Here is a 27,532-nt window from a genome sequence, read left to right on the forward strand (position 1 = left end):
AATTTCTTACACTGATTTTCTTGATATTTCTGATGATATAATACAAAGACTAGGAGGAAAATTAATTAGCAACCTTCTAAGTAAAACTGGTTTTCTCCAACTAAAATCCATTTGATTCACAAAATACGTCAGCGGTTTCACAGAACTGTGCTGAAAGGTTTACAAACACAACTTAAGCTCTAACCTGTCATTAAAATTTTAATATACCATAGAAAAATAAAATCCATGCTTATTTACATTTTCAAATGTAGGAGGCTGAGATAAGACAACTTAAATTGTTAATAAATTACCTTTTACTCTAAAGACAGATATCAAAACATACGTATGTGTGTCTAAGAGAGAAAGTGTGTGTATAAAATATTCTATTATAGGGGCACCTGGGTGGCTCAGTGGGTTAAGCCTCTGCCTTTGGCTCAGGTCATGATCTCAGGGTCCTGGAATCGAGTCCCGCATGGGGCGCTCTGCTCAGCAGGGAGCCTGCTTCCTCCTCTCCCTGCCTTCCTCTCTGCTTACTTGTGATCTCTGTCAAATAAATAAATAAAATCTTAAAAAAAATTCTATTATAAATTATATAGACACAACCACACGCTCCTCTGGGTGCTTCTCTATGTGCAGAATAAAAACGGGAATAGTTGCATAAACAATGAATTTTGGAACACTGAAAAATAAAAATTAATTTAATTTTAAAAAAGGGAATAGTAAGCAGGCAAAAGAAAGCATCTAGAAGCCTCATGAGGAACTGGAAGTTTGTAAACAGGAGCAAACACCAAGGCTGACCCTAAGACCCCTTCCCACCTCCCCTACGCAATCATCACCCTATCCTCGTGCACTAGGGCAGCTGGTGGCCATCTCCCCGTCCCTTGCTTCAGGTCACCCACGATGGTTTCTGGCCAGTGGGAGGTAAACAGCAGGCACAGAGGAAGTTGGGGAGTTTCTTCCAGAGGAGGAACTGGAGGGCCCACCCCTCACACCACCACCCTCCCCTCCCTCTTCCTGCTGGGACACAGGCTGTCAGCCGCAGGGGAGAGGGGCAGCCTTCTTGTACTCTGTATGTGCCAAGCAGGACGTAGAGAAAAAAGCCACACATCAGAGATGGCAGAGGAAGGACAGAAGAAGCCCGGGAGCCAACAAGTGTCCCCAGGGTGCCCCACCAGCCCTGAGCACACAGATTGCTACACAACAATGACACAGGTCTTACTTGGCTGCTCAGCCATAAATTGAGTCTTCAGGTAGAGGCAACTGAACATTTTCCTGACGGTTTTACAAAAGGAAGACTTAAAACTTCCTGTTTATCTGCCTACAGGAAATGGAACTTGTTCAATTTCTGGATCATTCCACTGGAACTACTTAAACATGTCATGGAATTCAGGTACCTACATTTTTTTTCCAGGCATAGGGACAGGATTTAAAATGATCAAAGCCACCAGAGAACCAAAGGAGACAAATATCTCATCAGGAGCATTCTGAGTAAACGCTCACTCTCGGCCCCCAAATACCATTTTTTTTTTTAATTTTTAACCTCAAATGACAATACTGTAGAAGCATGTGCAGGGTCTGCGCTGAGGGAAAAAGAGAAGTAACAGCTCCCTGCATCCAACATGGATACTATTTCCTGGGGGCAGAGTTTATTGATCCGTGGCAGTAAAGACGCGGGAGAGGAACCATGTCCAGGCACACGCGGAAATTTACACAGAAGCAGAAGCAGTCACCTCTCCGTAACACAGACCTGGCTGTCCCTGCGTGTGAGACATCATCCCCCTTGGAACAGGCGCCCGCAGAGGCACCGCGTGGCCCAAGATAAGGGGATGGGCACCACACTTGTTCCTGGGCACGGCGCTGGTCCCTTGGCACCGTCCCAGCGAAACCAGCCAGCACAGTCCCAGTGGGAGGCCCCTGCCTGCGGTCCCCAATTCCAAGGAAAGGCACGCGGCACGTCTGGGAAATCCACCAGAGACACACTGCCTGAGGACACAGAGGCCATTCGGTCCTGAATAACCTTCCCGGAGGGTTCCATCAGGGGCAGAGAGCAGGAAGGAGAGATGGGAGGGGGAAGGAAAGGGGAGTGTCAGGGACGAGCAGATCTCCTTCGGGTCTTGGATTCCTGGAATGTTTTCCCAAAGGGACACCAGAACACTAAACTCCGACTAAAACCAGGGATACAGAGTTTTCCTCCAGAGAAGTCATTTCCTGGATCATTTCGCACTACGCTTTGCATACGGTACGTGCCCCGATGGGGAGACTATGGGAGATCCGGGAGTCGCTGGGGCAGCACGGGCCATGAAAGGGACCAGCACCTCTGGCCTCTCCAGGATTTAAACAAAGAAGGGGAGCAAGAGTGAGAGTATTCAAAGCGCTTTGAATGCTCTCGCCCATCTGTGGCACTCGGTGGCCACAAGCGGGGCACTCCTGGCATCCCCGTCCCACAAGAGGCTTCCCCAGCACAGCACCTGGTGCCACCTGTGGGAGAGCCACCCTCCTCCGTGGGAACACGGGGAGAGATAGAAGGCAGAAGGGAGGGCTCTGGCAGAGGAGGGAACAGAAAAGCAGCCCTGGGGCCCAGACACAGGTTATTTCTTGGACACACAGCCGGCTGATGGGTGAAGCCCGGGCTGCCCAGGAGAGCTGGTGTCCTCGGGGACTCCCATGCAAAGCCCCCGCCAGTGGACTGCAGGGCCAACTCGGGGGCCAGGCATCACAATGCTTGGTCCCATTACCAAACGTCACGGAGCAGACTCACCGCCCACATCCTGGGGCTAAACTTGAGTGGTTTGACATCAGCCCCACGGATGTTAAATAACATCCTAAAGTTGTGTACGTTCCACGTTTATAAACTAACACTTGCGACACTGGATGTCTTGTCATGGAGGAAAGTCAGCACAGCGGTCCCACTCCTAAAATGACGTCATTCTGGACTAAGGATAGCGAACTCGGAAGCCCAGGCACCTGGGGTTAGCATAAAACTGCTTGCTGTTGTGGGAAAAAGATGAACTTCAAGCCACAGATTTCTTCGAAACCCAACACCTGGTATCACTGAAGCCAGTAAGGGTCCAGAGTTCTGCCGGGTACAGAGAACATGGTCAAAAAAAGGCAGCCGATGCGGACTCTTACGGGATATGAAGGGGTCATGGATTATGAATCACGATCTTCCCCGTGTTAATGTGACTAAACCGAAGAAACACCAATGTTTATTTCTTACAAATTCAGTTTCCACAAAAGATGTTCGTTCTACAAACGCAGCACTCATTTTAGACGCGCTGGAGCCTCTGTCGTTTCCCAGAAACTTCCGCCAGCCCCAGGGACTCAGTGGGAGCAGGACACAGTCCTCGTGCTCATGGGGGTGGATGCAGCGGAGGGAACAGGAATAAACCCATGAATGCAGATACGGAATATTACAGCAGGTGAACATAAGCGTGAAGAAGAACAGAGGACAGCGAGGAGACAGAGTGACATCAGACAGAGCAATGACACTCCTGAGCTGGTGATGCAGGAGCAGACTCCTTCCTGAAGGGAAGGAAAACCCATGGGCGTCGCTCAGCAGCTGAAGGAAGAGCACGTTGGTGAGCCTGTCTGGAGGAGAAAGTGGTGAATGGAGACCAATGCGCCCGAGGGCGAGGCCATGTGAAGCTTGGTCATTCGTGGGTCCTGAGTGGAGACGCCATATTGCTACTGAGGCCACCAGTGGAATAAGTCATGGTGCCCAGTGAATAGTGAGAGGTGTTTTGTTGGGTTTCCTTTTTATCCCATCTTCATTTTTCAACCTATGACCTCATCCCATGGCTTAGATTTTCTGTTTTCCTAACCCCCTCTACTTGGTTTAACGGCCTGATGATGTCCAACCATCTTCAGCACTCCTGTAACTGCATTTTTGACAGCAATCAAAATTCATCACCTCGAAATTTTCCTGAACAAAAACTACAACAAAGTTCATAGCTAAAGAATTAAAAGTCTGAGTTGGCTTCGCTGTTCATCTTCTATGTAGGCAGAAAAATGCAACAACTTGTAGGAGGAAACATCTTCTGGAAACATCTAATATCACCACAACCATTAAGCAGTTTCACACCGCAGGGATGAATGATGTGATGCCCACTTTCCTCCTCCTCTCCAGGATCTTACACTCATTTTATTAGTTCCCAAAAGACCAAAGGATCTCGCCTTCGACAGAGAGCTCCCCGAGTGTGGTTCACCCAATGAAGAAATCCATTTAGCGCAACTTTTTTTTAATTACCTTTCAAGTATCTGTGACACAAACTTTCAAATTACAACCTCACTCCGCCATCTGTTTCACTAACCACCGGGAGGACTTGAAGCCAGCCTTACTGTTTGGGGGAAGAGGAAATAGTCCGCCAGGTCGATCACAGCCTCGTACTGGGGGGAAGCACACAGACCAGAACCCTTTCTGAGGACACCATGGAGGCTGTTAAACCTCCTCTAGTCCCCCGACTTCCCTGAAGCCCTTGGAGAAGAGTTACTTGATTGCCCTCCTCAGGAAAACAGAGCAGTAGGAGGGTCAGTGCCCACACACACACAGAGCCCCAACCCTTGAGCCCAGAGGACCCCAGAGAGGAAGCAGATGGGCCAAAATGCCTCTGACGGCAGATCTTCCCAACAGGAAAACCAGATCTTAAGCTAGGATAATGGTCTCTTCTCTAATCGCTGCAAGAAGGTGCTCCTGGCTGGGTGGCGTGGTTTTCTTCATTGTCTTTGACTTCCCAGTTCATGATTTCAGTGATCGATAATAAGAAAGTCCTCAAAATGAGCAACTGGAAATTTCTCCCAGCAGATTAACTGCCACACTAGCAGCTCGTCTCCACATTCATCAAGGACAGAGCCAGATAAAGCATGCCAAAAATAAAACCAAAAAGTGTAAGTAGCTATCAAAAGACATGGCACCGCAGATGAGGGAAGGGGTTCTCGACCTCGTGCGAAAATTTCTAGTATAATTAAATTAACCCATCTAACCAGAATAATTTACATGATGGCGACAGACAGAGGAAAAAATAGAAGGGACCAGATAATTCAGGCTTTTAGAATCATTTGAAGATGGGATTAGCATTAGCTGAAGGTTAATTCATTGTGAAAGTTTAATTTTATATTAGCTGTAATGAGGACACTCTTTTAGAAGACAACACCTATTGTTTTAACTTCAAACCACTGATTAGAAGGTACCAAAATTACCTGACTCCTAGTTTATCCATATCTACATTTAACTGCTATAAAATGTATTAATACATACTTAAAATTCTAGCAAATTTTTTTTTTTAATAAAACAGTAATAGAAAGGGTCTCTTTTTGAAAACTTTGTTTTGGGCTTACAAACAACTGTCATCAGACAATATTACGTAGCTCAGTTTTTAGAGCAACAACTGTCAGGCATCCCACTTAAGCAGGAGGCCGGGTCTAACGGACAACAAAGTGCGCCCCATCGGGCAGGGTTGAAAGCAAAGGCCCTTCATCTCTTGCGGCTTCAAAATAAGGGATCGGAGGCTACCGGGGCAGGAAATCTCTGCATGTGTTTGTTGTGGCCTTACTAAGTGTGGGCAAATATGGCAAGCAGCCATGTCGAGATGATAAATTCCATCAAAACCAAGTCTTTCCAGCCGAAGCTACAGGCGAGCTTCCAAAACAGCACATCCCAGCTCTGAGGTCCTGGAACACAATCAGCCTCCATCTCCATGAGTGTCCCGCCATGAGGACATCACGCCCCCAACTCTGCGTGCCCTCCCAGGATCGCCATGGTTCCTACAGAAAGCCCTTCTCCGTAACTCCTCTGAAGCATGGGCTTGTGCCTAGATAACCTTTAAAATTAAGTAATTTCTGAGTGTTTATTAAGAGCTGATCTTATTGTTTAAGTTCGCTACAACTGATAATGAAATGGGTGTCAATTTCCGTAGAATGATCAATGTCTACGCCTGGTAGAGATGGGCTGAAAGGAGTAAGGTAGCATAGGTGTTATTTTATGAGAAATAAAATAGTTTTAACAAGTTAGGTGGGTGCATTCCATCCCAACTGGGTCGAAGTATGCTTTAACACTACAGTAGGAGAGCACGTGTTTGACTAGCGAGCAACAGCGCGTTCACCACTGCCCTAGAGTCTCCATTATCTTCAAGTCACTGTCACAGCAGAACCATCCCAGAATACTTGGTGAAGATTTAACCAATTCCTCAAAGAGAGGAGACATCCACAGTCTTAGAAAGCAATGCCATCTGGCGCAGTATGACATCTCGTTCTCATGCCTACAATGTGCCTCCATCACCTTCTTCAGGAACACATCCTCTGTCAGACATGATTTCCACACCTTCTACACAATATGGTTACAGATGCTTATCACTTCTCCCAGGATACACTCCTGAGCTCTTTCCTCATTCCTTGGTTTCCATATTTAATGCAACACCTGTAAAGCCTCTGTCCTAAGTTCTCTGTCAGCCTACAAAGGAAGGAAACAGGCCCTGTAACTGCCACAGGGTGACCCAGGCAGGACTCAGGTTCCATCCCAGAAGTGTCCACCATGGAAAGCTGTTCTTCTAGCACAAAGGGAAATGTGAGAAAGGCAGTGTGGGGATGCACTTCTGGAATAGGATTAGGAGGCCATGGTAACAAACAGGGAAAGAGGAGTCACTATGAGTGGGTCCTCTTAAAATCCAAAGATTTGAATTCATGCCCCCACCCCAACACCAGCAATAAGGAACACACCTTCTCCAGTGCCTCACCTCAGACTGGGGCATGGCTTCCTCTAAAGACAAAGCAAGAAACCAGTGTCTCCACCCTCTTCACCATGAAACTCCCTCCACTTACCACATCCAGCCCTCGCTGTGTCCTGTACACCGAACCTCCTAAATTCCCGTTAACCGGACCCCTTTCCCTGTTGCCTCTAATAACAGCTGCCATCATATCAAGCTTGGGCTACTTAAAAGGCTCCCAAACTGGTCTCTCTGCCTCCAATATCGCCCTCCCGCAACCCATTCTCTGAGCTGTGAAAACGGTGGTTTGTAAAATGCCTATGGAGGCACACCACTGGCAGAGGGGTCAATCCTGGCTGGACAGAGAGCATCTGGTCTTCACTGCTCCAACCTGTCTTGCACCCTGGCCTTCCAACACATAGCTCCCTCTGCCTGCCCAACCTCTCCCGCTGGCCCACCACGCCTTCCCTGGTGTCCCCATAATAGCTTCCTTGGTAAGACTTTCCTGAACTCCCCCAACTACCACCTCCACGAGCTATATGCTCTACAACCTTCTGGACTTGCCAGAGCCTCCTCCTACTTCACTGCAGTTACTTTTATGACCTCCTATCTTCGTTGACATGATGGATGTGCAGTGAGATTCCACAGCCCCATCCGTCCTGTCCAGCACCATGTTCTTGGTACATATTACAGAGTAAGAGCTTAATGATACGTAACAAATGGAAAGTGAATTACAATGAAGAACCAAGGTTTAGGAGTGGCAATGAAACCAATGCCTCGACGAGAAGAGAGGAGCCAAGTAATCTTGCAACCATGTACCAAACCTGGCCAAGCAGAGGGTATCAGGTAGGTGTAAGCAGAACCCCACAACCACTCCCCAGAGCTGCAAAAGCAGGGACCTTGGCAACTGGCGACAGGAGAAATTGGATGGGACCTGAGAAGTCCACCTTCAGATTTCTTCCGTGGTCCACTACTATCCAGGGCTTAGCACTTAGTAGGCATTCAACAGACGATTGTCGAATGAATGAATATTGGTTCTAGAGCCCCAGGATCCCTGCAGCACTATGGGGACAGTCTACTCTACATGGGGCCAAGGCCCTAACATTCTAATACCCTCAATTTTGTAAAAAGTCAGAACTTCACCTTAACACATAGTTTCTGGGCACACCTCTAGGCAAATCAGCAGATCTCACTAGATGGCTTCTTTTCAAACAATCCATTTACTCATCCACTGAAGAAATGAATACGCTGTTGAGTAAGACAAAGTGCTTCCATCACGGACCTCACCGGAGTAGACAGAAACAAACAAAAAATATACTAGAAAGCGTGTTATTTCGAATATGATAAGAGGGAGGAGGAAACTAAGGGCAGAGGGAGAAGCAGCAGATTTCTCATTGGCATAGCAATGGGGTCTTTCCGATACGACATCCGGGAACGGACCCTCTGAGGAGGCAACATCCAAGGGACCAGGATGATTAAAAAGAAAATTAATTCCATGGACTCTGGAAAGAACTTTAAAAGGAATTTAGAAGGAGCCTGAAGAGGGGCAGCTGGCTGGATCATTCGGTGGAGCTTGCAACATTTGGTCTTGGGGTTGTGAGTTCAAGCCCCACGTTCATTGTGGGGATTACTTAAAAATAAAATTTAAAAAATAAGAATTAAAAATTGGACGGGGAGGTGAACCATGAGAGACTATGGACTCTGAAAAACAACCTGAGGGCTTTGAAGGGGCGGGAGATGGGAGGTTGGGAGAACCAGGTGGTGGGTATTGGAGAGGGCACGGACTGCATGGAGCACTGGGTGTGGTGCAAAAACAATGAATACTGTTATGCTGAAAATAAATTAAAAAAATTTAAAACAAATTTAAAAATAAAAATTAAAAAATTAAAAATAAATAAATAAATAATAAAATAAAATTTTTAAAAAAAAGAAGCTGTACCATTTTAATCCCCATCACCTCCAGCACAATGCCCAGCTCAGCTCATTCACTCATTCAATCTTCCTTTCACTTATTGTCTCACTGATTCCTTCAACAAAGGGCTACTAAGGATTTACAGGACGCCACATGCTGTGGCAGATGATATTAAAGTAACTACTGGTTGTTGCTTGATTTGGAAGAGTTATGTGAATCTGAACACATAAATTCTCCAACACTGGACAGATTTTGACCAACATAATGGCAATTTCATATGATTCATACGTGATGTTTTCACTGTGGATTCGTAAGCCCAAACTACTGGGAGGTAAAGAACATGTTTTAGAAACTCGCTTTTTCAAGTCTTTTGTAACTGCTCATTTACACAGCCTTACAAGATTCTCATAGTTTCAGTTGCAAAGGAGTCTCATCTCTGAGTTATGGGGTATTCTGAAGGAATCTTTGTTAGCCTTATTCCATTTATAGCTAATGATTAAAATAAACAAAAGTGCATGTTCTTAAATTTATACTTCAGACCCTTCTTCCAACTTAATGCAAAGTTTACAGTATTTTCTGTGTACTGGTATACATTAGAATCCCTTCCACCTAGTTCCCAACTAGAATTTCAACCTAGATCTATCTTTCCAATCCCTCAGGAGATAAATGGTATAAAATATAATTTCAGGTACCAATACAAGAAACCCAGCTAAACAACTTTGAAACATATTTTTGATGACAACCATCAGACGCAAACACACAAAACTGCCAAATAAACTGAATCATAATCCATTCAGTCTACTATGCCAATTCCAACAGACCCACTGTCAGAAGCTGCTGTTGTCTTAACCCATTCAAACGTCACTCCACATTCCATGGCCATGAGTATCAAATACTGTCCTTCCTCATATCAATATTAGAAGCTGGAAATACTCTGAGTTCTCTCAGTTGCCATTGATGGCTCTTTCATTCATGAACTCATCTAAACCCTTACAAAATTCACGTACAGTAAATCATTGTAATACAGTCCTTAACTCTTGGGTTGATGATGCACATTACAGTTGGGTTTCCTACGGTGAAACGTACTCCTGCAGACAGAAGCGTATCACATTCAAGACACTTCTGATGGGGCAACCATGATTAATTACGCTCATTTCCGTTACTCATTATGATACAAAATTGGAACAGATCTTTTCTCAGTTTACACTAAATCGAGGAGACACGTTTTTTTGACAACAGAACTAACTTTTTTGTCTGGCTGATTCAGGAGCCAATGTCAAGGGTGAAAACTCTCTGACATTTCAATGACCTATGCAATATCATTGTTCACTATTCGGAATCCAAAGGAGAAATCTCTCTGATGTACTGGAGACAAAGAGCCTGTTGAGAGAGCATGAGAACACCCAACCCTGTGACCTGAAAATATTCTCGTCCAGTACCTGTGCCCCAGGGATAACCTAAAAACAAAGCTAAATTATCCCGCTAACAACCAGGAATCCAACGGTTTGAGGGGCAATTCTGACAAATCACAGTACCCAGCACAAATGCAAACAATACTATCTTCCATCAAAGTGTGGTTTCTCAGGGCACCTGGGTGGTTCAGTAAGTTGGGTGTCCAACTCTTGGCTTCAGCTCACGGTCTCAGGGTCCTGGGATCAAGACCTGCAAAGCTCCACGCTCAGCACTGATCTGCTTGATATTCTCCCTCTTCTCCCTCTCCCACGGCCCTGCCTCCTGCTCGTGCTGTTGCTCTCTCTTAAATAATTAAATAAATAAATAAATAATTTTTTCAAAAAATGGTTTCTCTTCCCATTTGTTCTTCTTTGCACAGACACCATATTCTCTCTTACACGGGAATTTAAGCTGGAAGAATCTGGAAACTTTCTTCATCGTATAGAGATGGATGAAGACTAAGGGGTTTGCATCAATCTTAGGTTCCAGGCATCAGAGTTAGAGGAAGTCAGAGCCATGGTTCCTGGAACAAACAGGACCTGACATCGCCTCCCCTCCCTCCATCTCCCTTGTTAACAGCTTAAGAGCAGAACTGATTCTTCTCCATGCTACCCAAAAAATAAACAAGTATGCAAAAAGTTTACTTTAGCAGAATCAAAACACCTCCATAATTAAGCATTTCTTTGTATATAAAATTATACTTTAGGAACTGTTTCCACATCCCCAATCTTTCAGTCCTCCAAAGAATCCTGAGTGGAAGCAAGGCAAAGAGTCCTACTGTGTCAATAAAGATCTGGAAACTTAGGGCACTGAAGGGACTTGTCTAGACTCACATGAGCAGGAAGTGATGAATCCTGATGAAGCCACAAGGTAGAAATCCTGGTCTTGCAATTCCTAATCCCGTTGCTTTTCTTTCTTTCTTCTCTCTTTCTTTCTTATCTTTTTTTTTTTAATGGGTGTCCATAATAACTGAGCAGTGTCAATGCACATGGAATGGATTTGAAAGGCGATGTTCACGTTCGGTTCTGTCGAACTGTGCAGAGGGTCCTGGAAAAACCTCAAGAAGACCCTGGTCCCTCGCCCGCAGGAGCACTGTGATCCATCCTGCTTCTCCATTTAAGGCATTTTAAATGAAAGGAAGCCTTAGACACTATCTCTTTCTGTTCCACTCACAATCAAGTCCTTTCAATGAAAGCACCAATTTGGTTTTGTCGCAGATTATTTTAATCTATTTTTGAAAGTCATATAAACGAAACCTGAACAAATATGTTCCCCTACATGTGCTTCCTGAATCTCAGTCAAAGTTTTTCGGTAATTAAGCATTTTTTCCTAGAGTGTTGTGAATCAAATAGTGTTCTGTGCCAAAGCAAGAAAAGCATTAATGGAAACAAAGAATAAAATGAAGCCAAGTTCAAGTAGTAAAAGCGGTCTGCCTTATTTCATTGAAATGAGATGCAAAAGAAAAATACGCAAGTGAGGCTTAACGTAAGTCCAGGTTATCAAGGTGACAATGTGACTTCTCCCACTCAAATTTTTTAGGAAAATAAATCTCCCATCTTGAGAAAAAAGGAAGGAAGGAAGGAAGGAAGGAAGAAAGGAAGGATGGATGGAAAGAAGGAAGGAAGAGGAGGGAGAAAAGGAAGGAAGGGGAAAAAAAATCACAGTCTCCTGGGTTAAAGGTGTGTTTTAGGAAATTTAAGGACTTGAACGATTCACTCTTAGAACATTATTAAGCTGGAGAACCACACTATCTTTACTGTTAAAAAAATAATAATAATAATAATAAGCCAGAGAGAATTCTAACACTTTTTCATCCAAGATGGTGTCAAATCCTTGATATTCCATCAAATTTCTTTAAAAATGAATTCCTTTTCTTTCTAGAATATCTTAATCAAATCAAATAAAAAAAATATGCACACCCTACAGAGTTGTCTTCCAGAAAACCTCAGTCACAGAGAACACCTATCTGCATCTGGGAGGAGAGGGAGCAGAGGAGGGAAAGGTCGGGAAGGACTTCATGTCCTCAGCAAAATCTACAATCTTTGTACAACATCGTGGCAGGAGCAGGTCCTCACACGAAACAGACGGTACAGCCCACAGCTGTGTCATAAAATGCCAAGAAAGTGAAGAATCACCAGTTCCATCAATTCCCACAGCTTTTCCAAACAATCGATACCCCAGAGTCGAAGTCTAAATTTTGTTTGCATTTTAATTTTTCCTTTCTTTGAATCACTAAAGCCACTACAGTTTCCTACAGGTCTCTTATACTTGGGATATTAATTTTACTTTGAAAAACACAAGGCACTTAGGCCCAAAGCTTAGTAATGTGGTGGAGTGGCATGTCAGTTTCCTATGAAACCAATTACTGCTGAAACCAATTACCATAAACTCGGTGGCTTAAAACAACTCAAATTTCCTCCCCTTGCACTTCCGGAGGTCAGAAATTTGAAAACGGTTTCTCTGCCATGACTCCAACACCTCCCTAGGGCCATGCTCCCTCTGAAGGTTCTAGAAGAGAATCCTTTTCCTTGCCTTTCCAGCTTCCAGAGCTGTGTTCTTGCAACCCTCGGCTGGGATCTGCTTCCAGGCCAGGAGATCAGCATCTTCACATCTCTCCGCACCTCCTTCACTTCTCCTTCTCCTCTCTGACTGTAGCAACTTCTGCCATCTCCCTCTCCTAAAGTCTCTTGCTGGTAGCATCCAGAACCCACGTGGACCATCCAGGATAACCTCCCATTATCTGGGCGACCATTCTGCCTACAGAGCAGTGGATGTTTACCGTGTGATCACTCCAAACTATTCCCAGATCACCTTGGCAAACAGATATGTGCTTTCTAAGAATCCCTCATAATGATCAGCGTCTTGAAATCTTTGGCTAGTTTTTCTTTTCTTTTTTTTTTCCTTTTTTTAAAGAGGTTTATTTCTTTATTTGAGAGAGAGAAAGAGCACAAGCATAGGGAAGGAATAGGGGGAGAGGGAGAAGCCAGCTCCCCACTAAGCAGGGAGCCCGACACAGGGCTCCATCCCAGGACCCAGAGATCACAACAGGAGTTGAAGGCAGCTGCTTAACCTACTGAGCCACCCAGGCGCCCCTGGCTAGTTTAAATTCCACTCAAACTTAAACATTAGCCCTGTGCATTATGAAACTCTTGGAGAAAAATGATAGGATGGGATCCCATGATCCCTTCATTCTTATAAAGAAGATGTTGAAAAGTTTTAAATCAGGTTCCTCAAAATGTCTTCCTCCCGCACTCAAAGCCTATTTTTCTAACAGTAGCCAAACTCTAACTCAAAATTGGTCCTGTATCTCAAGTTTAAAAAATTATAAGTTTGTTAAATTAACATCAGCCTGTGCGGTCAAACTGATTAACCCACTGCCCAAAGACATTACAGTCATGGGAAATAAGAGGGAAAATAACCATCTGAATGTGATCATGGGTTATTTGAGGTACAAAATAAGGAATTGGACATTTGAGCTCAGACCCTTGGCTATCTTCAGGGTACTGCTGGGCTGATTAACACATTTTTAATTAATAGGTCAGCAAAAATAAAATTTTCCCATTTTGATTTTAAGTTATTTCCTCAAAGATCAAACAAAACAACTGACTTTGGTGTGACCCCCTCCGCAGCCCCCAGGTCATTCCTTCTTCTCCCTCTCCTGCCCCTCCCCCTGCTCAAGAGGGCTCGCTCTCTCTCACTCAAATACTTAAATTTTTTTAAGATTTTATTTATTTATTTGACAGAGAGAGAGATCACAAGTAGGCAGAGAGGCAGGCAGAGAGAGAGGAGGAAGCAGGCTCCCTGCTGAGTAGAGAGCCTGATGTGGGGCTCGATCCCAGGACCCTGAGATCATGACCTGAGCCGAAGGCAGAGGCTTCAACCCACTGAGCCACCCAGGCGCCCCTCAAATAAATTTTGAAGAATATTACACAAAAGGGGGAAAAGGCTGATAGAGCAGCTTTCATGATAGTATGAGTGCGTGCAAGTTTCCTTGAGGTGCCTGACCTAAGTGTGAAAGTGCGTGCCTGCCACGGTTACAGCAACAGGGGCTCAGCGGAGAAGTCGGGAGAGCACGCCGTGTCCCCGCTTAGCCCTCCATCTCAGACGAGCTTCTAGGCGCCCACGAAACCCGACGGATCGGACGCCCGCAGCCCTGCTCCGTCCGGGGCGCGCACCGCTAAGCAGACAGCAGCCCAGGAGTCCCGTTGCACCCGCTGCGGCTTCCCGGGTCCGCTTCCTGCGCAGCAGCTGATCAGACGGAAGGGAAAGGACAGGCGTGACCGGCAGTATAAAATCTGGAAATAAGATGGGCACAGGAATCCCATTTCTTCCCCTGCCCCAGAAAGGACCCAGGAGTCCAGAGCGTGCAGAGAGCCAGGGTCGCTCCCTGCTCCCGCCGATGAGGTCCCCGGGGCCCCGCGCAGGAACTGCGACGGGAATTCTCTTCTCTTGTCCAGCCACTTGCCCCTTTCCAAGCGACAGTTATTTGAGATCCGTGAATTCGCTACAGAACAATCTCCTTCTGTCCCGTCAACGCGACGCTCGTACATCCCACGGCTTTAACCCAACAGATCCGTTCAGCGTGTCCCCCGGGCGAAACGCCGTGCAGGGCACCGCACAGCAGGCGCGGGGGTGGGGGGGGGGGGGAGCGCCCTCGCCCCGCCTCCAGAGTGCGCAGGCGCGCTCGCCGCTCACCCCACACACGCCCGCCCGACGCACGCGTGCCACACCCACACCACACGCCCGCCCAGCACACGTGTGCCACACCCAGACCACATGACCGTCCAACGTACAGTACCACACTCACCTCCAGCATACACATACCACACTCACACCACACACCCGTCCAATATGCATGTACCACATTCACACCACACTCACCTCCAACACATACCACACTCACATCACACACTCGCACCACTCACCTCCAACAGACATGTACCACACTCGCACCACACACCTATCCAATATACACATACCACACTCACACCACACACCCGTCCAACATACACATACCACACTCACATCACATACTCACACCAAACACACACTTCCAACATACACATACCACACACACCACACACCTATCCAACATACACATACCACATTCACACCACACACCCGTGCAATATACACATACCACACGCACACCACACTCACACCACACATGCACCTCGAATATACATGTACCACACTCACAACACACTCACCTCCAACATACACATACCACACTCACAGCACACTCACACCATACACCTGTCCAACACATGCATACTACACTCACACTACACACACCCCTCATACACACCTACACATACCACACTCGCACCACACACAGTCCTCTGACATACACACACCACACTCACACAGTACAGGCACACCACTCACATCACACACCTACACACACACCCCTCATATACACCACTCATACACATCACACAAACACACCACAGACATGTATCATGCTCACACCACACACACAACTCATACACATCACATACACATACATCACCCTCACACCACACACACCACTCACACGACACACACATACACCACACACACACACACACACAACCACTCATACACACTATTCACTTAGGACATACACGCACAGTGTAACCAAGCACCAACAGAAACACAAATTCTGTGAAACCTGTTGATGACTGCCATGTGTTTCCCTAAATCAACAACAGTGAGATTCAGGTGAAATTTTGCCTAGCCTGCTTACTCAAATCTATGCAGGAGGGAAAAAGGATCTTCTCCAAGGTTTTTAACAACTCTGGAGTTCTGGGAAGCATAACTTGGCTACCCCAAGCAGGGCTCCCAGACCCCTGACATCAGCATCATCTGGGAGCTCGTCCAAAATGCAGACTCTCGGGCCTTGCCCTGGTACCATGGATCACGGTCTGCATCTTTACAGAATCCTCAGATGGCCTTCATGTCCACACCTTCAGGTAGGAGAAGTAGAATAAACACCAGGAGCTCAACCATGAGTAAAAGAGTCACTTGTACTCCACTTTTTTCAAACTAGTGACTATAATTAATTTCTATAATTAATGAAGCCAGCCCACCAATGACTGGGAATCCTTCGGCTAACGGAAGGGGTTTCATACAATGAATCTGTGAAATGGTCATTTTTAGTGCATCGGTAAACCTATAAAGTTTACAACGTCTACTTTCCCAGCTCATTACGAAGACAGTAATGTCACAGAAGAATCTAGGGGCTGCACCTTACCAACAAGCTGACTCCCTCCAATCGAGTTTCCTGTAACCATAGCTACTCAAATTTGCAGACCAAGAACACACACCGAAAAAGCAAGCAAACTAACACAAAGGAGTTTTTTCCCTTCTGGTCGTGGTTTATGGTAGCAACAGGTGAGAAAGGTCATGAAAAGCAATGATTTGCATCATCACATAAAAAGGAAACATAAGCAGTTACTATGGAAACCAGACAAAAACTTCAAAAATGACTTGCAATTTACAACAGGCAAAGCAACTCTATTTCAGTCACAAAAAAAATTAACTGTAGGCAAATTCCCAGAAATAGCTGAATTTGCAGAAGACAGTAGCACAAACGTTTCATTCAAGCACTATCACCTACCGTGTGGTTTGCTGTGGAACTGTTAAATTACACGTTAAAACAGCTGGGTTATTTACGTGTGACTCAATCGAGAGTTTCATGCACTCTGAAGATACAATGGCCCCTCCTTGAGTCAGCTAATTCCTAGGTGAGCACAACACATTCCCCCTCAACTCCTGAAGGTCAGTGGAGTGGCTTCTCACCAATTTTTAAGACGTAAGAAATTCACGTAAACTCCTAAAATATCCAATTTACACCTTAGGAAGACAAATGATCTCAACGACCCCGCCTATTACATGTTTACCAAGCCGGTCCTCTGTAGATTTCCTATGTAACGATCAAAATACATTTCTACAGTATTTACAGAGAGAAAATAAGGCAGGAAAGCGTGAACCCACCCACTGCCTAGCGATGTCCGTCCAGCTTCGCGGCCGTGAACAGCTCCCCCCGCCCCGTGGATTTCTGTCGATTTATCTGTGTATCTGTTGGACGCTGTCTGTCTGTCTGACGCTTTCTGATCAGGTATTACTTAATCTTTTTTCAGAGCAGCTTGTACACTGCCTAATGCTTAATGGATGCCCAAAAGGAGAAAATGACCCGTCTACTAACAACAGAGAGACAGAGAGATACTGAATCACCAGAGGAGGTAAAAAAAGTTTTTTTAAATATGAGTCTCAATGATATTTTTATAGCCCAGAATGACATGTTTATCTTTCACCTATTTTTTTTTTCATTCCACACGAGAGTAGAAAATATTTTTTGAGCTTGATAAATGAGACTCATTTGGGGGCAGCTGCTACTTGAATTACTCCTCTCAGGGTTAAATTAATAACTATGGCATATTATAAACACATAAATATAAAGTTGAGTTCCGTTCTGCCAGCATATTTATGGGCGTTTTTGCCTCATTTTGTGCGGCTGTGTTGGGTTTCCCTCCTGTCTCTGTAAAACATGTCACTGCTAATTATCACCGTGTTATTAGGCACTGACAGAGTGTGCTCTGTTTGCCCACATTGTTTGCACAGCCCTTCCTGGTCATGGCTTTTTTTTCTTTTTTTTTTTTTTTAAGTAACTGTCCTACTTTCAACTCGAGTGTAAAAAGAATTCCAAAACATTTCCAAATTAAACGTTTGCGTTCTACTTTGCGCATAGCACATTGTTGACGGGTTAGCCACAGAGAAAGTTAAGTTTGATCCTGTTTTGCACCGCGTTGGAAAAGGACAATGCCCCTGAACTTTCCATTGTTCGACTCTGTTTGCAAAGTGAGAAAACGCTTCCCAGCACTGAACTGCAGGAACAACCTGAACTAGGGTCTTTTGCATTTGGTGCTAATTCTCTCATTTGCTTTTATCTTCTCTAGCCACAAAATTAATGCTGAAAGAGGCCTTTTTGGGGTTTACCCCTCAGCACTCCATGTCAAAGAAGGAAAAAGTCTTTAGATATGTTTCCAATAGCCAGGCATGTACCAAAGCCAAGGACTAGCAATCCCGAACTAGGAACCAGCACGAAATCCGCATCATCAAGTGCTGAAGTAAACAGGGGTTAAGACCCACACTAAGACCGTACTGAAACCATCCGAAGGCCATAGTGAGAGAGCTAAGACCACACTAAGACCACGCTAAGATTGCTGAGATCATGCTAAGACCGTGCTAATGTTGCAGGATTTTGTGTCCCCTTCATGCCCGGGGTTCTTGGTCACGCCTCTTGGAAGAATGAAGAAGGAGACCAGACGGAGAGTGGTGGGCAGCAAAGCAAAGTTGATTGAGCAGAGTATAATGCTCCTAGAGAGGGACAGGGCCCCGAGAGGGCTGCTCCCGGAGTTTCTAAGTTTAGGGGTTTTTATGAGCTCTTTTGCAGAACTTTCTGAAGCAGTCAGGGTGTGCTGAGTCATGCCAATCAGGGCTTTGGTCGCCTATCTGTCGACCCATTAAGTTCATGTCCAATGCTGATGGTCCTTTGTGACTGACGCCTGGGGCCTTCGGTCTTCACTGGCCCTTGCCCATGACATTGACAAATGCTTTTGTGGTTCACTCTCTTAGTTTAGGACGTTTTGCATTTCTGCAAAGGCTGCAAACCAGAATATCAGTGCCGTTCTGTCTAAGCTACAAAGCAGGGCGTCGTGCTGTTTTATTTTCACCGTCCTGACTCCTTATCTTCTTGTTGGAGGCCCCGGCCCCCGACTACCTGACCCACTCCTAACACTAAGGCCAAGCCAAGACAGCTGGGACAGCTGAGACCGTGCTAAGATCACACTCAGACCAAGCTGGGCCAAGCACGGGCTGGTTTTTCAGGCCTATAAATCCAACTGTAAATCCAACGGAATTTCAGAGCATTCTGTCAGATCACTGTTGCATTCTAAGACGTCGTTTATTACCTTAATTGCGAGTCTCCCTTCCTTTCTGATGCACTCAGATGCATTTCCCTGCTTGAAACCCATTTGAGGGGTGCCTGAGTGGCTCAGTCGTCCAGTGTCTGCCTTCGGTTGTCATCAGTGTCCTGGGATCAAGACCCACATCGGGCTCCCTGCTCAGTGGGAAGCCTGCTTCTCCCTCTCCCACTCCCCCCTTGTGTTCCCTCTCTCACAGTGTCTCTCTCTACCAAATAAATAAATTTTTATTTAATCACAATGTGATTATTTAATCACAATGTGCCACTGCAAATACAGTAACATATGCAGAAAACACAAGCACAGTCCTTTGTGAAGAAAAGTGCTAGGGGAAAGGGGGCATCATCAAACCCCACAGCTCTCCAAGCAGAATCCTGTGAGAAAAGAGGGCAGAAAATAGCCAAGTGCCATGGGTGCCCCTGAAGGGCATCTAGGAAAGGCCCGTCACGATGGCCTGGTACTGACATTCCTTCACCCCAAAACCATAACCTCCGATGTAGAGGGTCATGGTCTAAATGCCATGACCCTTCTTCCTGCAAATCACTCATTTGTTTGCTTTTCGTTCAGAATGCTCAGGGCTGAGCATTCAGTGGAGAGAGAACACTCCCCGCCCTCGTGGGAAGGGGACAGCGAGCACACAGACAAACCTACCCAGGATGCCCATGTTGATGAGCCCAAGGGGAACACAGAGCAGGACAAAGGGCAACCAGAGTGGGGTGAGGAGGAGGTAAGCAGGCAGCGGGGATGATCTCTGGAAGGAAGGGCTTCTGGAGCCAGCATGGGGGAAGGGGAGCCAGAGGGGGAGGGATGGGGAGGGTGGAGCTGGCAGGGAGGGGCCGGTACAGAGCAGGGCTCACGTAGGACCAATAGCACCTCCTGTCTTTGGAGGACTTGTCACACCACATGTATAGGACCTCAGCCAGGCGAATGAGGGTCAGCATCCACAGTGGGACACTGACGCCACCCACCCAGGAAGGTGCAGTGGGAATGGCACGTCCCCGGTGGCCTCCTCAAACCCACCACCTACAGCCGAGTCGTGAGGAAAACATCAGACACACCCACGCTGAGGGACGTTCTGCACGATCTCTGGTCAGCACTCCTCAGAACTGTCAAGGTCGTCCCGGACAAGGACGAGCCTGACAGAGTGAACAGCAGCACGGGGAACCTAGGCAAGACAACTAGGCATCATGTGGGATCCTGAGGAGATCCTGGAACCAAGAGAGGATGCGGAGAAGGGGACCCCGAGGAAGTACATAGGAAGTCCCTACTTGGGTTCATAACAACAGACCCATGCTGGCTTCTCACTGTGGCCCACGGACCACGCTGACCTAAGACCAGGGAAGGATCTGCGAGCGCAGCATACAGGAACTCTCCTCAGTAGCTCGGCAACTTTTCTGTAAATCAAAAACAACCCTAAATTTTTTTTTTTTAATTTACTTTGTTTGAAATACACAAAGGTCCTCTGTCTAGAAATAATGACTCGGGAATACAAACTAAAACAAAAATAATGGTAAACATACAGCAATGCTGGAGGCTCGTTATTCAGGATTTAATGCGTTTCTGAATATTCCTGCCAAGTGGTTTATCAATCCCATTTGAGGCCTCAAGCCCAGCCCATTGCATTTCTTTGTGACTCTACCTGATTAAGGTTTTTTTCCCTCGCTGATCCTTGTTTCCTGCCCTGGGGGCCACAAGTGACAAAGAAAAAACCTCCTTCCCTTGTCAACAGTCCATCCACTCTTTGGTGAGAAAGATCTTCAACTCAAGTACTTCCTTGCCTTTGCTGAGCTCTGAACTTGCCTCCACCCACAGCGTGTGTCTGTGTGTCCCTGGTGGTCCATGATGATCACCCTCTCCAAGGAGGGCACCTGGCATCCTTCAGGGAGGAGGTGACAGGTTAGAGTGCCTGCTTGTGTCCCTGCAGGGTCACAGGTATCTGAGCAGATGCTCAGGTCCCTGTTACCACACCTGTCCCAGGACTTCCTTCGCCTTCCCTAGGGGTCCAGAGCACGCTGAGCGATCCACTTGTTCCCTGAGGGCCAAGACTGTCTGGGGCTCCAGAACACAGGCTCGGGCAGCCTCCCATCCTAAGTGACCCCATCTGCAGGGAGGGGGAGGGAATCTTCCCAATAGACCTCATTTCCTCCCTTCTGCACCCCTTCCCGGTCTAACACAGCATCGACATGCTTGGCTACCCTGTAAATGATGATGACAACTTCCGGGGAAAAAGGCAAGATGGCGGCCACCATGAGAAATGATCTCAAGCCTTTGGAGCAGCCGGGTTACATGTACAAGAGAGAAAATGGAGCAAAGACCCCAAACAGGGAGCAAATAAAGGGAGGTGTGTCGCGAACAATGCCTCATTCTCCCAAATGGGTTTTCGTTCCTGGACTTCCCAAATGAACAGCTTTAACCTGGAAACTTAATCCTTGCCTGTGAGGTTCATCATAACTGTGAAATTAATACTACTCAGCAAAACTAAAATCTAAATTTGGCCCCAACAACAAGTCTTAATATAATTCAGCTTCTTCCTGCTACATTTCTATTGTAGAATTTCTACCCAGTTCTTGGCAGAGTTGGTCTTCAGCTGAAATTGAATTTGCACAGCCTTCTGCGTAGTTTGGACGACACAGCTCCTAACGCTATTGAAACAGCTTCTTGAAGGTAATCAATCTTCTTTCCTCCAAACTACTGTGTACATGCATACTTTGAGCTTAAGTAAGATAAAGATATAAACAATTTTACAAGATAAAGCAATTAGTAAGCAATAAAGGTGATTTGATTTATATAGCTAATATGAGACTGTTTAAAATCTATTATAAGCTGGAAAAAAACTCTGTTCTTTATTTAGATAAAACAGGAATTAACTCTCCCACTCAAGAGGAAAATGAAATTGATAAAGGAGACATGCATAAGGGAGCCGTGTAATCGCCACACTGAGTCCCCACAAAGGACAATTATGATTTGAGTAGAAGAAGTAAATGAGACGCACCAGCTGTGGGCTTCCTATTTTAAATGTCTAAATGTCGCCTCTTTCTGCAGAGCCTTATCTTATCAAAGTCCCCTTAGAGATGTAAGCTCCCGTACTATCACCTCTCTTAAAAGAAGGTGGTTTCCGGGGTGCCTGGGTGGCTCAGTGGGTTAAAGCCTCTGCCTTCGGCTCAGGTCATGATCCCAGGGTCCTGGGATCGAGCCCCGCATCAGGCTCTCTGCTCCTCAGGGAGCCTGCTTCCTCCCCTCTCTCTCTCTGTCTGCCTCTCTGCCTACTTGTGATCTCTCTCTCTGTCAAATAAATAAAATCTTTAAAAAAAAAAAAGAAGAAGAAGAAGAAAGTGGTTTCCGTTTCTAAAATGGCAAAGTAATTATGCTCACGAATCCCACAAAAATGCGGGAATGGTAAGCATTTATAAAGTGAGAAATCTTCATGGTATATTTTTCAAATCTCAGCTGTAACTGCCAGCATTCCGTACCACATAAAACTGTTTACAAAACCTCATAAGTCAAAACTGTTAAACACAATCTATGTGAAGCATCTAAATTATTACACTAATGTAGAGAAAGCTAGAAGGAGGGACCAAAGACAAGGGGACAGTCACTGATCAGTCATCAAGGCCACACCAGACCTCCTCCTGGGGCACTTTCTCGTGGGTCTGGAAGAAGTGGCTGGCAGGCAGACTGAAATCAGCGCATGTTTACAGTTTGCATGTTTACAGAGCACTCAAAAACGGAACTCTCCAGTCTAGGTCTGAAGCAAGGAACTCGGGACTGCCTGTCAGGGCAGAAAAGGGCTCTGTGGACTGCCAGCTTCTGTCTGGATGCCAGCTAGAGCCATCCCCGGTGCCGGGCACTCTGCATCACCCCTTTACAGATGCTACACCTGGGCTGCAAAATGACATGGTGCCTCCCCCCAAAACTCACATCTACCAGGAACCTCAGAACATTCTAGTATTTGGAAATAAGGATTTTTTGCAGATGTCATTGGCTAAATTAAGATGAGATCATTCCAGAACAGAGTGGGCCCTAATCCAGCGACTGTGTCCTTCTAAGAAGGGACCCAGGGATAATGCCACAGGGCGACGTTAGTGAAATCCAGAAAGATATCTACAAACAAGATCCCAGGGACTGCGGGCCCCCACCAGAAACTGGGAAGAGGTAGAGAACAGATTCTGCCCCACGGCCTCCAGAAGGAAGCAACATTGCCTACACCTTGATTTCAGACTCCTGGCCTCCAGGACAGTGACAGGACAGATCTTGCCTGCTCTAAGCCCCCAAGTGTGTGTTATGGCAGCCCTAGGAAACAGGTACAGATGGCAACAACCACCACAATTTTAATGAACATCCCCTTGGTCACAGGATAAGGACCCAGCATATCTCAACTGCTATCCATGCAATTGTCGATACGGACACAAACACGTTCTAGGGTAACTGCGAGATTAGTTAATAGACCCCAAGTTGTCTTTCAGGGAAGGGATTTTGAGTTTAGGGTTCTGCATTCCAAATCCTTACTAAACATGTGTTTACTGCATGACCAAAATATTTCAGGGTTTGACTTGGGCACCACAGAAGGATAAAAACAAGTTAATACCAAACACACAGAGAGGAAGAAGAGAGATATGGATGTCTTTGGAGTAGAAATGAGGCACACACTCAGATGATAAGGAGAGTCATAACAAGGTATGTATTATACTGAATCCCATGAAATTTCCAATAGTTGACTATTTTTGAACTACAAAAATAGCTATGTCATATGCTTTAAGCCAAGGGTCAAGAAAAATGGCCTGGGGGCGCCTGGGTGGCTCAGTGGGTTAAAGCCTCTGCCTTCGGCTCAGGTCATGATCCCAGGGTCCTGGGATCGAGCCCCGCATCGGGCTCTCTGCTCAGCAGGGAGCCTGCTTCCCCCTCTCTCTCTGCCTGCCTCTCTGCCTACTTGTGATCTCTGTCAAATAAATAAATAAAATCTTTAAAAAAAAAAAAAAAAAAAGAACTATGGCCTGTGGGCCAAATCTGGCCCCCTGTCTATTTGTGTAAATAAAGTTTTATTGGCACATAGCCACACCCACTCCTTTGCATGCTCTAGTCGCTGCTTTTGTACTGCAACACCACAACCAAGTAGTCAGACCAGGTAGCCCTCAAAACCTAAACACTTGCCATTCAACCCTTTTTAAGAAAACCTTGTCAGCCCTCCGTGTAACCGAGTGTTTACATCCAGCGACCTGCAATGACAGCACAGGACCAGGATTTCAGGAGCAGGCCAGAGCAGCGCCGTGCATTCCCTGGGAGTTCAGGCTGGAGCTGGGACTCGAGAAGGAGCTGGATTCTGAGCCGGAAGGTACCAGGATTCTTCAAGCAAGGAAAACAGATAATAATGGCTGTGCCGGCCCTCGGTTCCCACATGCCAGGAGCACCCCCAGTCACTGACACAACCCAAAATGTCCCCCCCGCCTTGCTTCTAGGCACTGTCTCTGCTGAGACTCCTCAGGGAAGTAGAACAAGAATGAGAAAAGTTTGGGAATGTTTCCAGAGAGGCTGAAATTCCTTGCACAGCAGACTGAGAAACGGTATCTTTTTCCCATGAGCATGAATCCATAGCGGGATGGGACAACAGTTGACAGAGGCACTGTTTCTCAAAGATTAAGTTCTAGAGATTTGAAATAAGTGAATCTGGAGCAAAAACTGTACTGTTTGGAGTATCTGTCCTTGTGGCCCTTTATAAGGCCACATTGTGGAAAAATAATCATTTTAAAGATTGCAATAATTATAATTTTAAAAATTATGGGGAGCTCCGGAGAATTGGGAACCCCTTTGAGGTTATTAATAACTAGGAAAGTAATCAGAAGTAGCATTTCTTTTCTCATTAGAAGCCACACATTTCATCCAAAATACAACCTCCTATAAAACTTTTATTGTACGCTGAGTTGCAAAGTTTTTGGCACCAAACGCTTCCCAAGCTCATGTAAATACTGAAAGGATGGGGAAATGCTTGCCTGAGCCGGGAGAGTCCTCCTCTTCCCCACGCATATCAATTAACTAAAAGCACACGAAACACTAGGATAATAAACATTTACGTTCAGGGTGAAGCTAGAAGGCCAAGTGGGATGTGGGTGTATAAACCAAGAGGTAAACAGATATTTTTGCGTGTTTATGTATCTGAGATTAAGTATATCTCAGACCCCATTTAGGAGGGCTGTCCCAGGATAATAGAGTTCACTGATTTTCTCAAAACTAATTCCTAACATATACAGGTGTCTTTAATTATGCAAACCAGCTGTCCATTACCCAGTAAAGACGTAAGCTTGTGCACCAGGAACGTCTAGCCTAGAGACTCCTGATTTTCTAATGGAAACACTGTCAGCCTTTGGTCAAGCTCCAGAGGCAATGTGTTCCCAGAGAGCCATCTGTGATGGAAGGTCTGGAAGCCCTGGGGCAGCCCGACTTTAAGCTGCAAGTTGTCACCCAGTCCCACCCGGTCCCTCCTCGCTGGTGGTCGGCAACGCACAGCAATCCGGTGGCCAGGATTCTGGTCCAATTTCAGCACAAGATCAAGTTTCCAGCCACAGGGTCTGCTTCACCCCTGCTGAGCTGTATATGACTTAGGTGACCCCCAAATAACATACAACAACTGATCAGAGAAGGCCGTGAGTTCAACGAGACAAGGCATCCATCTCGAACACTCTCTGCCGGCATTAGAAAATATAATGGAGTTCTTAACTGCTCACACTCGTCCCCTTGCTAGCAGGAGCAGCTGTCACAGAACCAACCGAAAAAGGATGTCAAGGCCATCATTCCAGGGATGGGGCGGGCAGGGCTCTGAGGACTCAGGCCGCCCTCCACGTGGGTATCAGAACAAAGAGAGGATTGATAACGGGGAGGGAAACAGAGGCCCTGAGTCCACTCAGCTACCAGCTCCAGCTCCTGAGGAGGGAGCATTTTTCCAGTTCTGAGAGCTGCGGGAGGCGGTGTAGAGGGCCCCCCTGGCAGGTATGGAGGCCATGGTGGAAGGACGCGTGGGGCCAGCAATGCACACTCCTCAGGGCACCAGCCCTCCTTCAACCCCTTCAAGGCTCTCATAGGAGGAAGCCATCCAGAAGCAGAAGGCCGGCAAGCCCAGGATGCCGTTCACGCACCTGAACCTCCCAAGCCTGGAAGAAGCTCCAGAAAGGATCTACAAGGGAAAGCAGAAGATACCCAGCACAAACAGACAAGAAATCAACCAACCATGGGTTTCTTTGTTTGTTTGTTTTACTTTTTCCTAACATCAAGAGAGATTTGCTTTTTTGCAAAGTCAAGCAATAATTCCCATCCCTGTTTTTATTTTTGGCAAATTCCTTTTTCTTCCCACCTCCCTCCCACGGCTCTGTGGGCATTCCTGTGCAGGTGGCCTACCAGGGGAGATGATCCAAGTGCATCCTACAACGTGCTTTTTGGGTAGAGGAAGACGTTAACCCACAGCTGGGCTTGTCAAGAGAATTTCTATTCTCAACACGGATACTTGCCAACACTACAGGATGCTCACAGTGGAGCAAGAAATTCACATGCATTCAGGCTGGCATCGTGTCAGGACACCTACCAGTCAGGAACTGCTCCTTCCGACTTGAGGAGAGGGGCCCACAGAGACTGAGACGGTCCTCAAATTCTCGCAGAACTGAGCTCCAAATCCGGCCTCTCCAATCCCAAATCTACTCTGGTAACCAGTACATTCATGCTGCCTCCTAACCATATTGAAAAGATCTACAGGACTTTGATATTTAAGGATATCCTGCAACTAATCTTCATCATGGCGTTTAAAAAAATCCATTTTTAATGAAAAAAAAGAGCATTCATTTTGTAATTTGCAAGTCTGCGGCACCCATGTGATGTCTTCTAAATCCTGTCGTTCTAGAAGTGACGTCAAGTCTGATTGACCTTAGCGAGTGATTACACATTTATTTTGTCGGTTCCTAGACTCTGAACATGAGGAATGATGTGGCAGATTGTACTTTTCCACAGATGGCCTCCACACACTATCCCCTCCCACACGTTTTTCTGCACCATGCCTTGGCACTGGCCCAGCCCTACACACTCGATTTCTCCTACCCAGGAATCTGGGCAAAGCCCGAGGGCCACTGTGACCAACAGAATACAGTGCCAGTGCTGGGCACGGCCTTAGATGGCCTGGAAGCTTGTGTTTCCTGCCTCTTGAAGCCCATGTCTTCAACTAAGGGAGGGAGGCCACACGGAGGGACCCTCTGGTGCCAGACGTGTGATGGAATCCATCTTGAACATCCAGCCCTGGGAAGCCTCTGAGGAGGAGGGCCCCAGCAATGCGACAGCCACCGCACGAGCGACCCCCAAGGAGAACCACCTGGCTGAGCCCAGCCCCCCGGAAGACTGAGGAGGAGAGTAACAGATGAATGTCCTTGACCACGAAGGTATGGGATAACATGCCGCATAGCCATAGATCAGGGAAACAAACAAATGCAACCATGTAATTTACAGATGCATGGGTCTGAACAGATTTTTTGTTGATAACTACAGTACAGGACTAG

At 46.3% G+C, this 27,532-nt stretch overlaps 1 protein-coding gene across 9 annotated transcripts in view; it reads right to left on the minus strand.

Moving 5' to 3' along the window:
- The window catches only part of SEMA5A (semaphorin 5A), a 469,481-nt gene that overhangs the window by 425,367 nt on the left and 16,582 nt on the right, over nt 1–27,532 (minus strand). The gene's annotated exons all lie outside the window — the stretch shown is intronic.

This window comes from Lutra lutra, chromosome 5 (genome assembly GCF_902655055.1).
Source record: "Lutra lutra chromosome 5, mLutLut1.2, whole genome shotgun sequence".
Classification (NCBI taxonomy): Eukaryota; Metazoa; Chordata; class Mammalia; order Carnivora; family Mustelidae; genus Lutra; species Lutra lutra.